This window comes from Tyto alba, unplaced genomic scaffold, assembly GCF_018691265.1.
Source record: "Tyto alba isolate M040663 unplaced genomic scaffold, T.alba_DEE_v4.0 Super-Scaffold_6, whole genome shotgun sequence".
Taxonomy (NCBI): domain Eukaryota; kingdom Metazoa; phylum Chordata; class Aves; order Strigiformes; family Tytonidae; genus Tyto; species Tyto alba.
In genome coordinates, this window is record NW_024881327.1 from 42,513,812 (window position 1) to 42,527,694 (window position 13,883).

A 13,883-nucleotide genomic window follows, 5' to 3' on the forward strand; every position below is an offset into this window, starting at 1 on the left:
TTTCCCTACATTCAAGGTGGGGTGCTAGAGAACTGGTATAATACTTTTAAGGTGGACTGAAAATAAGAAGAAAACAGCAGAAAACCTCAAGTTGTTATGAGAGACATCTTGATCCTCCCACGGTTGTGGCTACGTCCAGCATTTAGTAGGGAACAAGTAAACAACACATGAACAAATACACATGGAGCTGATAATATAAATAGCTCTTCTCTTAATTTTGCACTGATTAGAGAATGTCAGCTCACAGACTAAATATACAGTTTTTGAAAAAACATCTTCAAGAAACAAACCAAGTAATATTTACATCAGAGTTCTCTTGTCATTATCAAAACAAAACAAAGATGCTCTTCAACTATCTTCCACTAAAACCAAAGCAAAACAAAACCAAACAAACCAATATGGACTGTGCTCTTTGAGGAGGACATAACCAATATAAAAAAGTCTATTTGCTATTTCTAAACATCTCACCGTTTAAGTGATTTTCACTTAACTTTCAGACTTTCACCTCCAGAAACTGGTTTCAGTTAATCAGGTTATTCACTAGGACAGCACTAAAACAACTACATAAGTGTGTATGCTTATATTTTCTGATATAACATGTATTAGGCACACCTCTCTTAAAACCAGAGGATAAAAAGATAAATTAGAAATTGCCATTCTGTATCTCTCTCTTTTTTGACATATAATTTCCCATTATGAACTGTTAACAACACACATAATGACTACAAGTTTTTGTGCCTAAAAAACCCCAAAAATAAAATAACAGGAAAAACAATTACATCAAGCACTTTATCCACTCCTGTCTAACTTTAACTACTGCAGGAGGGAGCTTCCCAAATACGTTTGGCTCTTCATTTGCATTTATGCATGTGTTTGAGAGCCTATATGGTAAAGAGAGAATGTGTCAAATTCAAAGGTAGCTGTGGAATGAAATGCCAAAACTATATGCCTGTTGAGAGGAAAAGGGGAAGACCTCACCTATCACAGCACATAGCAGAAGTTTCTCTTAAGCTGCCATTCTTATTAGACGAATGAAGAGATGGAATATTGCAAGTAAGGAGGTACCGAACTTAAAGTTTTAGTGATCTCATATGAAGGCCTACAAAAGCATTCCATATGATAAAAAAAAAGTTCTATGATTTATAATAATGTGCAAAGCATAGAAGTATCGCTGAAAAAGAATAAGTTAAAAATTAAGCTACTAATACGGTTCCATTTCACTCCACTGAGAGTGAATCTATACCATTTTTATTTAACTATCATAGATATTTTCCCGATTACCAAACTTAGGGATGATAGTTTTATATTTTAAAAAATCTTAGCAGAAGTTAAACAGAAGTAAGTTATAAAATTTGCATGTAGGGGGAACCCTTCCCAAAATGGAAAAAAGCACTTTTTTAGATCATGAACTCATGATGTTTTATTGTAACATGTGAATAAACAGTGAAACAATGACTATGAAACAGATTTTCCTGAATAATGTAGAGTAACATTGGAATAAGTACCATAAGTCAGCAACTGTTCTAAATATGGAACTTTTTTTTTAATGAAAAACAAAAGAGATGGATTGTGTTTGTGCATATCAGTACACAAAGCTGCAATTAAGTCTGCATATTGTTCCTTCAAAATGAAGCAGAATAGAGTTAATGAAACTTGAGAGAAAAAGAAGATTACAGACGAGAACATGAGGAGGGATTTAATGGTTTATTTCCTTGATGGAAGAGCAACCTTACTTCAAAATTAATAAATGAATAGATAAATTGAGATGCAGTAATCAGTGGTACCTGTCCATATATCCTCTTAGAGACAGTCAACATGAAACCAACCTTGCTTCCAAGGCAATCCATTCTTTATTATTTTCTGTTCCCTGACATGTATTTACACCAGCTCCAGCTGGTTTTATGCTGTTCAGAAATGTGGCCCAGGCCCAATTATTTCCTCAGCAAACTTCCTCACCTCCTATTCCTACATCTCCTATTTTCTATCATAATATATTTTTAAAAAAATCTGTACCTGAAAATAACTATAAACATTTAAATGCTGACAATATTTAAAAGGACAAAGTGACATCAGAGCTGGGATAAACTGTAAGAAAGATGGTGCTAGGGACACAAATATACTATGGGAAACAAGAAGTGAGCTTGAACGAGATGGACCTATAGAGAAAAATCACACCAAGGAACTTCTATCACAGGGTACTGAGATTAACATTTTAACAGAGCACATCTCTTCCAGTTCAATCCTCATTTTTACCTCAGATTCAACCCATGGCCTCTTTTGACGATATTTCCAACTCTTGCGTTCCCATAACAACAATCTAAAACACTAAAGGAACACATACATAAGTGGAGAGTGAGCATTGCTCAGACCATTTCCAAAAAGAAAAAGAAAAGAAAAAAAAAAAAAAAAAAGCCTTTATCTGCATACAGAACCTAAACATGTTGGGCAAATCTCTATCCCAATGGCCTCTTACAGCATTACTATCTCAGCCCATAGCAGACCTAAATCCCAGTGCCTCAGTGAAGGAGTCTTAGGGGTGACCTCCTTAAACTTGTAGACCACCCCTCCCATAGAGAATCACCTCTTCTAGAAGATCCAAGATTCTTAGCCCTTAAAACTCCAACATCTATTCACTTCGTATTAACATCCTCAATACCTGCACCCATACAAAATCAAAAACCCCAAAACCAAAAATACCCCAGACCATCTCAGGTGCAAGAAACAAAGTCATCCTAATGGACTGAGAGATATAAACAGAGCAGAGATTGAAAACAAACGTTCTAAGCCCTACTAAGTATCACAGCTCCTCTATTACAATAACTAATTTTAGTGTTATTAATAGTAGCACATGCATATTTTCAATGCAGAACAAAAGCACCATCTCAAAAGATAATTAAGCACAATTTAAAAGTCTTCATAAAACCTTCCTGCCTAAATGCACCAGGAATTAATGTGTCTTACAATCAGAAAACATTTATTTCTGGCAAGCTTTGAAAAAAAAAACACAAAGCACATTCATCCCTAGTCATATAAAACCTGAAACAGAAACCGGCATCTCATGGAGATGAAACACAGTAGACCCTAATAAGCATTACTGAATCCCATTCCTGCATAAATACATAGGCACATCATGCTCTACTGTCAGTGAGCCCCATCATGTAAGAAAAGACATTACTGTGTATACATGATGGGTCCTAATCATAGGGCAGGGATCTCAAGGAGCAAAAGGAATCTTGAAATGAAATTGGACTCATTTTCTTCCCCCCTACAAAATTTGTTTGGATTTCCTTCTAATAATCCTATGATTTAAAATAAACAAATAAATAAATAATCAAAATAGATACCATCTCTTTAAATTAACCTAATTTCTTAGAGTTGTTTGATTAGACAGTGGTACATGGAAGTCATCAGTCAAGCTAGTAATATACGGCTGATAATCAGTAAATACCTAACAAAAATAATTCCTGCTTGTTTGCTAAACCTGCATCAACTCCATCCTCTCTCTAACTAGAGATCCTGCAAGTCTGCAGTGACCCACAGGCCTAACAGCTGCTTTAAGGGCTGAGGTAAAGAACTTTTCTCAAAATCTCACCCGTTCACTAGAACAAACCAGACTTAATGGGCAACCAATGAACAAAAATGACACAGTGTGCAATTAAACTCCTCTCATCCGACCCCCCGGAGTGATCTGTTCTGTAGTGTTGCCATAGAAAATGAAAAGGAAGCCTCCGATTAGGGAAGAGGTCACTCTTAAGCAGAGATATTACATAAATATCAGCCAGCTAAATAAATAAAGAAATAAATAAATAGCTAGCCTCACCCTGCAAGCCCTCCGAGGGCAGGCCTCAGATTTGCTCGCAGAAAACCCGCGCCAGCAGTGCGGGGATTGCAGGAGCAGGTCGGAGTCCCCCCCCCCCCCCCGCAGCCTGCCCCGCCGCCGCCCAGGGCCGCCCGGGAGGGGCCGGGATGCGCCGCGCCGTTATCCCGCCCGCCCGCAGGTACCGGCGGCTGCGGGAGCGGCCGCGGGGGGGGGGGGGGGGGGGGGAGAGGCCGGCGGGGCTGGGAGGGCAGGGGCGGGGGTCGGCGAGCTCGCACCCCCGCGCCGTCGCGGGGTCCGAGGCTCTGCCACCCCCAGCGCGGCCGCGCCCCGGCTCGCTGATGGCTGCGGGGGAGTCGCGGGAGGGCCGGGGCGGGCGGGGAGCCCGGCCGAGCTGGGCCCCCTCGGCGGGTAGGAGCCGCCTCTCCCCGCCCGGGGACAGGCAGCGCTCAGCCCCGCCAAGGACCGGCCGCCCTTCGCGGGGCTTCCTCGCCCGTCGGGTCGCGGGCACGCAGGGGCGAGCGGGGACGGGCACGGCCTCGCCTCGCCCCACCCCGGGCTGCACTTTCTCCCTTCGGGCACCTCGCGCGATCAGAGTCTCCGAGCGCGGCAGCATCCTCCATCCATCCTCCCTTCCTCCCCCACCCCGTCCTCCGCATCACCCACTCGTGCCTCCCCGCCGCCGCTACTCACCCACGCCGCGGCCGGCAACGGCGGCAGGGCCCTGCCAAGCTCTCGCCCCGCTTCTTCCCCGCAGGGACCCGCTGCCGCGATGCGAACGGAGCGGCGACGCACCGCCCGACAGCCGCACCTCGCTGCCGGCGCCGGGCTCCCGCCCCGGCTGTCACCGGCGGCCCGCCCTCGGGAGGCGGCGGCCGCGGGCCGCCCCACGCAGCCCCGCCCCGCGCGGCGGGGGGTGGCGGGCGCTCGAGTGGGCGAGGGCAGCGGGGCTGCCGCGGGTGGCGGCCCGCCGTGGGTCGCGCTCTCAGCCTCCGCGGGTTCCCTGGGGCCTCGCTGCCGCTCCGGGGAACTTCCCACCCGCGGCGAGTCCGGCGGCGTGCGCGGAAATCACCGCCGCGCCAGTGGGATGCGGCTGGTATCGCCCTTAGCGGGCCGGCCGCCTCGGTACGTGCCGACCCCTGCGCACCAAGAACGGAGTGCCGACAAGGATTTCTCGATTTATCTTTTCATGTTACACCCTACCGTTGCACACAGGAATTAGACACGGAGTTGTCGGGTTAACTCAACTGCTAGCTCTCGCGATCCACGCCAGACAGCTGTAAACCCTAATACCATTTAAAACCTCGTTATTTTGTTAGACTGGAACAGAATAGCTGCTTGAGGCTCCCAGGCCCAGGCGCTGTTTGCGGGTTGCAAACCAGACTGCTGCTTCTGCACTGACGGACGTTGGCTCTGAATGCGCCTTTACTAAAATGCAGTTTGCAAGCGTGTATGTCTGTTGATGCAGATTCAGCAACTGACCCAGTGAATGCAGCAGAAATGTATGTCTGTTAGCTAAATACGAAGACTTCAGGGAATGGGAATAGTCACAATAATTAGCTCAATGTTACAGTGATGGCTAATGCAGTATTTGGATAAATAGGCCAAGTACCAAGGAGAAAATAAGCAGTTTTACCATTCTGTTTTGGTATTTGTGTTGTTGCTGCTGAGGTGCTAGGTCTGTACTTAGTTTAGTAAGACAAGATGGATATGGGAAGATAGCTAGATAGATTTGAAAGAACTGCAAATACAAGAAACGCGTTAGTCATGAAACATGCTCAGAGAAGTAGGTTGAGGGGGTTCATCAAAAAGACAGATCTGGGCTGCAACACAGTGACAGAAATTTGATAAGGAGACACTTCGGTCTAGTGGATAAAACCAAAACACTACTGATGGCCAAACTGAATGCTTCAAATCCAAATTTGAAGTGGAACACAGAACAGTAACGGCAATTAAACAGGCAGAACCTCCTTTTGAGACCAAAAGGGAACATGCATTGTTGGGCACTGTGAAGCAACATTTAAACAAATCTCTTTCCAAAGGGAGGCATTTCGAACAGGAGCTAAAGGAATTCTTGTAGCCAGGATAATCCTGAAAAATTCACCTCTATAGAGAAAAAGATGCTTTTGATTTTAAAATCTATAAGAACTGAATGTTCCCGCTGATGTTAATTACTGTATATAGTTTATTTGTTTCATTTTCCAAGACAATTTCAGGTATAAATGTTTGATATATATGGTCTTAAATAATGTCAGCACATTTATTAGTGGCTATGTTCCAAGTCTGGATTAATGAAACTATAATAAGCTTCTTGCTATGCTTTAGCTGATATCTAACTGTTCTTTATAGGAATAGGAATTTTGGGCCTTCATTCTGGCCCTGATAAGGGAGCGAGAAGTTTCGAGCTCTTAAATAATATGTGCATGGCCTTATATTAGTGTGGTGTCTTCTGCAAGGATGCAGTGCGGTGTTCTGAAGAAAGGTAGGATGTTATATATAGGATATGCTTATAATGGGCTGGTGCATAGGGTTGCTACATGCAAATTATTTTCTTACCTTATTAAATAATTTTTCCTTGAAAGTACTTTAAATAAATAAGAAGGTGAAATTTATAACTTAGCTTGCACTTTGTTTCTCAGTATTTTTCATTAATAAAGGTGTTTGAGCTTTTAAAAATTTACATAAATTGGGATTAATTTAAAAGTAAGGTTAGGTGATGATCTTGTCTACACAAAGTCAAAAAGATTAGCTTCCTGTAAGACATGGCTCTATAACCTGCTTTTCCCTTCAGATGGAGAGCAACCATTACTTCATGAACCCTTTTGAGAGCGTGTGGTTTGATATCCACTAACATCTAGAAGCCGAAGAACCCCTTGTGCTGTCTGCACTGCACAGACGTACTGTAAACATGTTCCCGTCTCCAGAGAACTAATGCTGTTCATGGACATGGAATATCCAAGACACACTGAATGAAAATAAAGATTTAAAATATGACCTGTTTGTTTGTTTACATCAGTGCTGTATCTTACTGGAAGAAAACAACTGTGTCCTGCAAGACTTGCCCAAGTTCACACAGGAATTCTGTGGGTCAGCCAGAAATTAATCCCCATATACTCTGGTAACTGTGGTGTCCCTGATAATGTGGGAAGCTTCTGAAAACCAGAGTGTGTAGTTGTGAAATACAGAAGATGTCTGCAAAGGAAAATAAACATTTTGCCCCATTAGTGGGTGATAGAGTATTACTGGGGGTTTGACTATTGCATTACCAGCTTTCTAACTCTGCTTTTAGTGATTAGTAAAGCAGACTGAAATATTGAATCTAAAAAGTGCTATGTGAGACATCAACAAGAAAATACTTGGCTCTGTTCTGAATCCCTCAAAATCAATGTAAATTCTTCATTTAGTTCAGGAGGAATAGAACTGAGACTTAGAAGTAATACTTGAAAAATGCATTAAAAACCTTTTGGTAACTTTACAGCTTTAGAGCCACTTTGACTTTATTGTACTCATGCTGAAGTAACTATATTAAGTAGAAAGCGAAACAAAATTTCAAGGGCAGGCCATAATTGAAAAGTTAATCCATTTTTAATATTGATATACTCGTTGTAAAGAGCTTTAAGCCTGCAGACTAGCAGAAGGATATTAGGATCCTTTCTCTAAATTTGCCCTAACTTTTTATTCATAATAAAAATTCCTTGTAAACAGTGGTGGTCCTCCTGCTCAGTTAAAGCTCAAAGTGTGAGAAGTTTTTAAAACTCCAGCTCTGAATAACTGTAATACTTTAAGGTCCTACACTGTTTTATTAAAAAAATCCTAGAGCAATTTTGAAACTGATTATCTGCTGCTGTAAATGCAAAAGGATTGCACTGTGTATTTTTTGTTATTGTTGTTAATATTATTATTATTTAGAAATCAGAAGTACACATCTAAGGACAGATTTTTTTTTTCTCACAGTATGTTTTTTTTTTCCCATTGAAATGCAGCCATCTGGAGGCAACTATATAATAGTGCATAGCAAGACTATAACAATTATGTATAATATATGGCTATACTTAAAACTTTTCACTGCTCAGCATTGATTATTACTAATGTTAATACTGCTCAGGACAGGAGAGGAAAAATGAACTACTCTTAGGGGGAACTTTAAGTAGACTGACTCATTAGCTAATTTAAAGGATTTGGGTGTGATCATTCATGGGAATGATTTTTCTAGAAAAGTTGGATTCAAGACATCCATTTCAGAAAGCCTGGGAGATTCAGAGTCATTGAAATGGAATGAGGTTTATTCTTCTAAGTTATTGCAGCATTGTTAAACTTGCAGTGGATTTTCATTTAAAACAGTAATGTTTTCATATTCATTTAAAATTTTTTAAAAATACTATTTATTCAAATTCAAAATTGCTGGAAAGAGCTGATCTGATTTTCTGTAGTAGCTGAGACATGTTCTGCTCGGAGAGCTGGCTGGTCAAGTGTCTGCATATGGATGCCTGGGCCCCCCCTTCACATTCTGGGTGAATGAATCCCTGTCAAGACTTCCTGGGCCCCAGAGCAGAGGTGCTACTTACATACCCCTACAGAACCTGCCTTGCTATGCAGTCCTGTATAAAATTGATAGCGGCGTTAGCGTGAACAAAAAAATCGCCTACCATGCTGTTGAATTTCAAAGCACAGTATTTGTATCTGCTGAACCAAAAGGGAAACTGATGTGGGTGTCTGCAGCTTGTAAGGCGTTACTGTGACTGGTGGGGGACAGTGGTCGGTTTGGCCGGGAGCGAAGACTGCTACAGCTGTGTGTGCACCCAACCCATCCTTTCTATAGCACGTATTTTGTCAGAATCAAATCTTTTTTTTACAAATTATAAAAACACTGACATGACAAGTTCCAGTGTATCTTCTTGGCGATGTTCTTCCCTCTCTCATCCTATTGATGGGTTATGCCAGAGGTGGGTGTTGGTAGAATACCCACAAATAGCATGTGTTACAAAGATGTGCTTCTAATAGGGAATACCTACCATGCACAAATATCAATAGCAGCCGAAGGAATCAAACTGCAATTAAGAGTTGAAATATGCAGTTTTAAAAATCATAAATTACATTTCTGTATTGCACTGAGTAGATTGTACAGTATTTATGTGAGTATGTGTCTGAGCAGATATGTATGCACTTTTAATATTTTCTTGCACCTGTTTTTGAGAAGTCACTTTTTCCTTTACAGAGGAGGAAGAGTCTTCTGGGAATATATACCCTGAAATTAGGATTTATTATAGGCTTTGTGTACAGCTGACTTGGTTAAAAGCTGCCTTGCTGTGCAGTCACATATCAAATTAAAAATTACAATATAAATAGATGAAGTTAATGACTATGCTGTGGAATATGGGAATAAAGCATTTGACTCATGTTAAAACAAAGGGGAAAACTGAAGATTTACAACGTATTAACCCATGTTTGGTCAAAGATGCTGCTATAGAAGTAAGCACTAGAGCTTTGGATGGCAATTGACTTCTAGTGCTACCTGCAATGCTCTCTTTAATGCATATGTTGAGATGATTAGCTGTAATAAGGAGAGGCTAGGGATTAAAAGGGTAAAAATAACAGCCATTATACTTCTTAGAAGGAATTCTCTGAGGATGCATGCCTGTGGTTCACTCACTTGCTTTAGTACATAATGCACTGAGCTATTCAGAGCTTTGTTAGAAAAAGGCAACTAAACATGGCTGTTAAAAACATGACATTTTGTTTAATGGCCACCTCAACTTTCTAAAGACAAGATCTTATTGTATACAGTATATACTGATAATACTATATATGCTTGGCAACTCTGATTTGTAGCATTGCTGTAATAGAAACTTCAAGTGCAAAGGAAAAAAGAAAAGACAATATTCTTTATTAACAATATAATTTATATCAGAATTTAATCATATTGAAGATTTTAGTACCTCTACAGCAGTTTATATTTTTAGAAAGTAGATGTACTTTTCTTGTATGTATGTATTCAAAACTGCAGGCTCAGGACATAATACAAGGTTAGGCATCATTTCAAATGATAGCAGCTAGTTGGAGTTGCTCATTAAGAAATACCACAGCTTCTGTTATGCACACTGATGTTAATCTTCAATCGGTATACAAAATCGAGAAATATTTTACTGCTGTTGCACATCTGTTTGGGGGAATATTGAGGGATTCCCCTCAACATATCTTTCTTATAGAATGAAAAATGTTGCTGTCATAAAGTTCATCTTTGTGAAGAAAGAAAGGGTGATATGGAAATGAACAGATAGTCTGATAATTCCTTCCCTTTTCCCTGTTAAAAGAGAGTAGGATGCAAGTATTTGTATATCTTTGGAAACTAGAGTGTAATTGAGCATAGGAGATCTGCAAGGTCTGCTGTTTCTTACTATAAAGCAGCTCTCTTTAAAGGCAGAGTAGAACTCTGAATTTTGAATGTGATCTTTTGTTTAGACATAGAAATTGGTTAGGAACAGCTGCCCACTAAAGGAGAAGATACTGGAATCAGTAAGTTATACCCTGTGGAAGATGAAATAGGCACTTCATTACTCATCCCGGTAATGCACCAGCATGATATTTGTCAGTGAAGATACTGAAATCACTCTTGTATTATCATACCCTTTTAAGTGCTCAAAGGCAATGTAACTGAAGTTTTTTGTAGTTGTCTGTAGATTTCTGGTGGTACAGGATTTGGATGCTTTTGTACTTAATAAAAGTGTATTTAATCTCTGTTAAGTGACAAGTTAACGTGCAAAGGAGGAAAATAAAATTATTTCTCGAGTTTAAAAATTAATTTTATCAGATATAATTAATATTATGGTAAGAACAAAAATTTTTTATTAATTGTCTATATAGTTCTGCTCTCCTTATGCCACTCTCACCTATATTCAATAAAGCAGGCTACAATAAGCAGAAAGTTTCAATAAAGGCAATTTCACCTACATCAATGAAACAAGCTACAGTAAGCAGAAATAAGCTACAATAAGTTTAAACAAGGTTAATGACATTAGCATATCTTTACAATGTTTATCCTTAGGAAAAGGTACAAAATCAACTAGTGTCTTAAAGCACACTTCCCAGAGTTCAGTAACAACTTGAGTAATTAAGGCTGTATAAACACAGACTTCTATTTAAATAACATGGGGTGCTTTTATATTTTCTTATGGCCTCAGACAAGTTTTAGTGAGCTTTATCTGTAAGACTTTTTTTCCCCCTCTCTTTTCTTTAGATGGCTTCAGAAAAATGCCTTCCAGAACTCAGATATTTGACAGCTATCAAAGTAATTCGCTGTCCTGAGCACTTCAGCATATTGTATTAGTAGCAAAGCTGAAATTGAGAAAAATAGGACTGATCAAAAGGTCCGTATTTGATATGAGAAAAGAAGAATGGATGTAGTGTATGTAACTGAATAATATAGAATAGAAATTTTATTCAGTTGGAAGGGACCTACAACAATCATCTAGTCCAACTGCAGTACATGTTGGTGGAGATTGCCACTATCATTTTTATAGTGGAAAGGGGAATCACATTGCAGACAAAGAATAAGAAACAACGTGGGGGCATGTCAAAATTTAATTAAGCCATGTAATTACAGGGCCAGCTAAAGAACAATGGGATTAAAACGTTGTGGTGAGGACTCCTGTAAGATTATATTATCCATATAACAGCTTGAAAAAGGTTCAGCCAGCTGTTGTCCAGCCATGGTAATGTAGTAGTGGGGTCAAACAGATAAAGCAGGAACATGATAGTAGAAGGTATATGTACATTAGACTATGAAAAGATACAAAGAATATATATTTGAGGAAAGGGTAGTCAGCGATAGAGGTGAACAAACTGCTGAGATCCCTAAGCTAGCATGGTTTATGACCTGGGTAGTTGACAGCCTGGTGGGCTAATGGCTCTGCTGCCACTGAAGGCAGCTTGCTTAGTTTCCACCCAGGCACCCAAGGGCTGGCTCTAGCCACGGTACTTCATAACGTGGGCTTCTGCCTCTGTGGCTCTTCCTTTGGTTATGTTTCATGATTCACTTCAGAGAGAGAGGACTGCTGTGTTGATGTTGTGATTTGAACCCAGAGGGCAACTGAGCTCCACACAGCCGCTCACCCACTCCTTCCCCCTCAGGGATGGGGAGGTGAAAATAAAACAAAAGGCTCAGGGATTGAGACAAGAACATGGAGGGATGACTCAACCATTATGGCCACAGGCAAAAGACACACTCCTGAGGGGAAGAAAAAGAACATCAATTTAAATTAAACACCACCAAAAACAACACTTATTTTTCCAATCAGAGTAGGACAGTGAGAAATACAACCACATCTTAAAAAATACCTTCCCCACACCCCTCCCTTCTTCCCAGGCTCAGAATTGCTCCCACTTTCTCTACTTCCTCCCCTCCAGCAGCACATAGGGACAGGGGATGGGGTTTGTGGCCAATCTGTCACCTGTTGCCTCTGCCACTCCTTCCTCTTCAGGAGAAGGACTCCTCACACTCCTCCCCTGCTCCAGCACGGGGTCCCTCTCACACGAGACAGTCCTTCACAAACTTTTTCTGGCATGAGCCCTTCTCACAGGCTGCAATTCTTCCCCAAATTCTCCAGCATGGGCCCATCCCACGTGTTGCAGTCCTCCCAGCAATGAATTGTCCCAGCATGGGCTTCCCTCAGAGTCCCGGCTTTCTTTGGGTGCAGCCACCTGCTCTGGCCTGGGGTCCTCCGTGGGCTGCAGGTGGGCATCTGCTTCACTGGTGACCTCCATGGGCTGCAGGGCGACAGCCTGCCCTCTCACCATGGGCTGCAGGGGGGTCTCTGTTCCAGCATACCTCCCCCACTCCTCCTCTCTTCCCCTGACCTCAGCGTTTGCAGAGGTGTCTCTCTTACCACTCTTCCTCCTCTCAGGTTTCCCCACTTACATATGTTATCACAGAGGTGTGGGCACCATCACTAATTGGCTCGGTCATGCCCAGGGGTGGGTCCAGCTTGGAGTTTGGGAAGCTTCTCACCTGCTACCAAAACCCCACCCCACACACAAACCCAACACATGCTGCAGATATTGTGTGCAAATTGATTCAGTCCATGTGCAGTCTTACCAATTTCCCAAAACCCATATAAGGAGATGAAAAAACACAAGCACATAGAACACTGTTTGTCAATACCCCAGAGTTCAGTGTATGAAATCGGTTTAATCTCATAAAGCTTGGTAAATCTGGCAAAGCACCCAGTAGGTGCTCAGAATTTCTGCATTAATTCCCTAGCTTTTTTTTTTTTTTTTTTTTTTTTTTTTTATTTGCCTGTACAACTGCATTTGGAAATTAGCCTGCCTACCCCCTACAGAAGCCCCTCTTGCTCAAATGGGATGACTCAGGCACACTGTATATAAATTGCTTTGTGGTGCCAGATGTGAGGCAGTGTAATGCAAAGTATTTCCCTGCTTCATAAAAGAAATGGTCTCTGCCCTAAAGGAAAAATGAAATGAAACCTCCAAAGGAATTTCCAGTTCCTTGCATACCTATCAAAGAGTATGACAGTAAGGTAACTTGCCATATTAGACTGTCTTCTTTTATGAATCATTTCAAGTGGCTTGGGCCATAACCATAAAAAACCTTAGCATAGTCTAAAGACTTTGAGAATAGCCCAAAGGAAAGATTAGGTGAGTTAAAAATTTACAGCCTAGAAAATTTTGTGAACCTCAAATTGCATTTTAATGAAATATTCTGTTTAGTCTTGACAGATAACTTTAAAAAAAAAATGTTAAATGTTTACACCCTTCCCTGCCCTCTCTCAGTCCACCAAAGAAGTTTGGGGTGAGATTAAGATAACTAAAAGGAGTCTAAATTAAGAATTAAATTGGTCCTTTTTTTTTTTTTTTTTTATCTTCTGCCCCAAGAGTTTCTTGAAAATTTCTTTCTTCTTCCTACTCTGCTATTGAAAGTTTTATTTTAAAACCGGATGTCACCCTTAACATGTGTAAACAGCAGATCTCTTATTGTATGAAGATTAATTAATAGAGTAATTCACATATGTATGTTTTAATGTCTAACCTAACTCTCCTTTGCTGCAAGTTA

The 13,883-nt window shown here is 41.1% G+C and overlaps 1 protein-coding gene across 2 annotated transcripts in view; it reads right to left on the bottom strand.

Moving 5' to 3' along the window:
- The window catches only part of JAKMIP1 (janus kinase and microtubule interacting protein 1), a 163,814-nt gene extending 159,130 nt beyond the window's left edge, over positions 1-4,684 (bottom strand). Inside the window, exon 1 of one of the 2 annotated variants that reach the window (XM_032984547.2) lies at positions 4,511-4,684. The gene's annotated coding sequence lies outside the window, so the exon portion shown is untranslated. The remainder of the gene's footprint in view (positions 1-4,510) is intronic. The other variant, XM_042807583.1, reaches the window with a different exon arrangement.
- Positions 4,685-13,883: the final 9,199 nt, after the last annotated feature.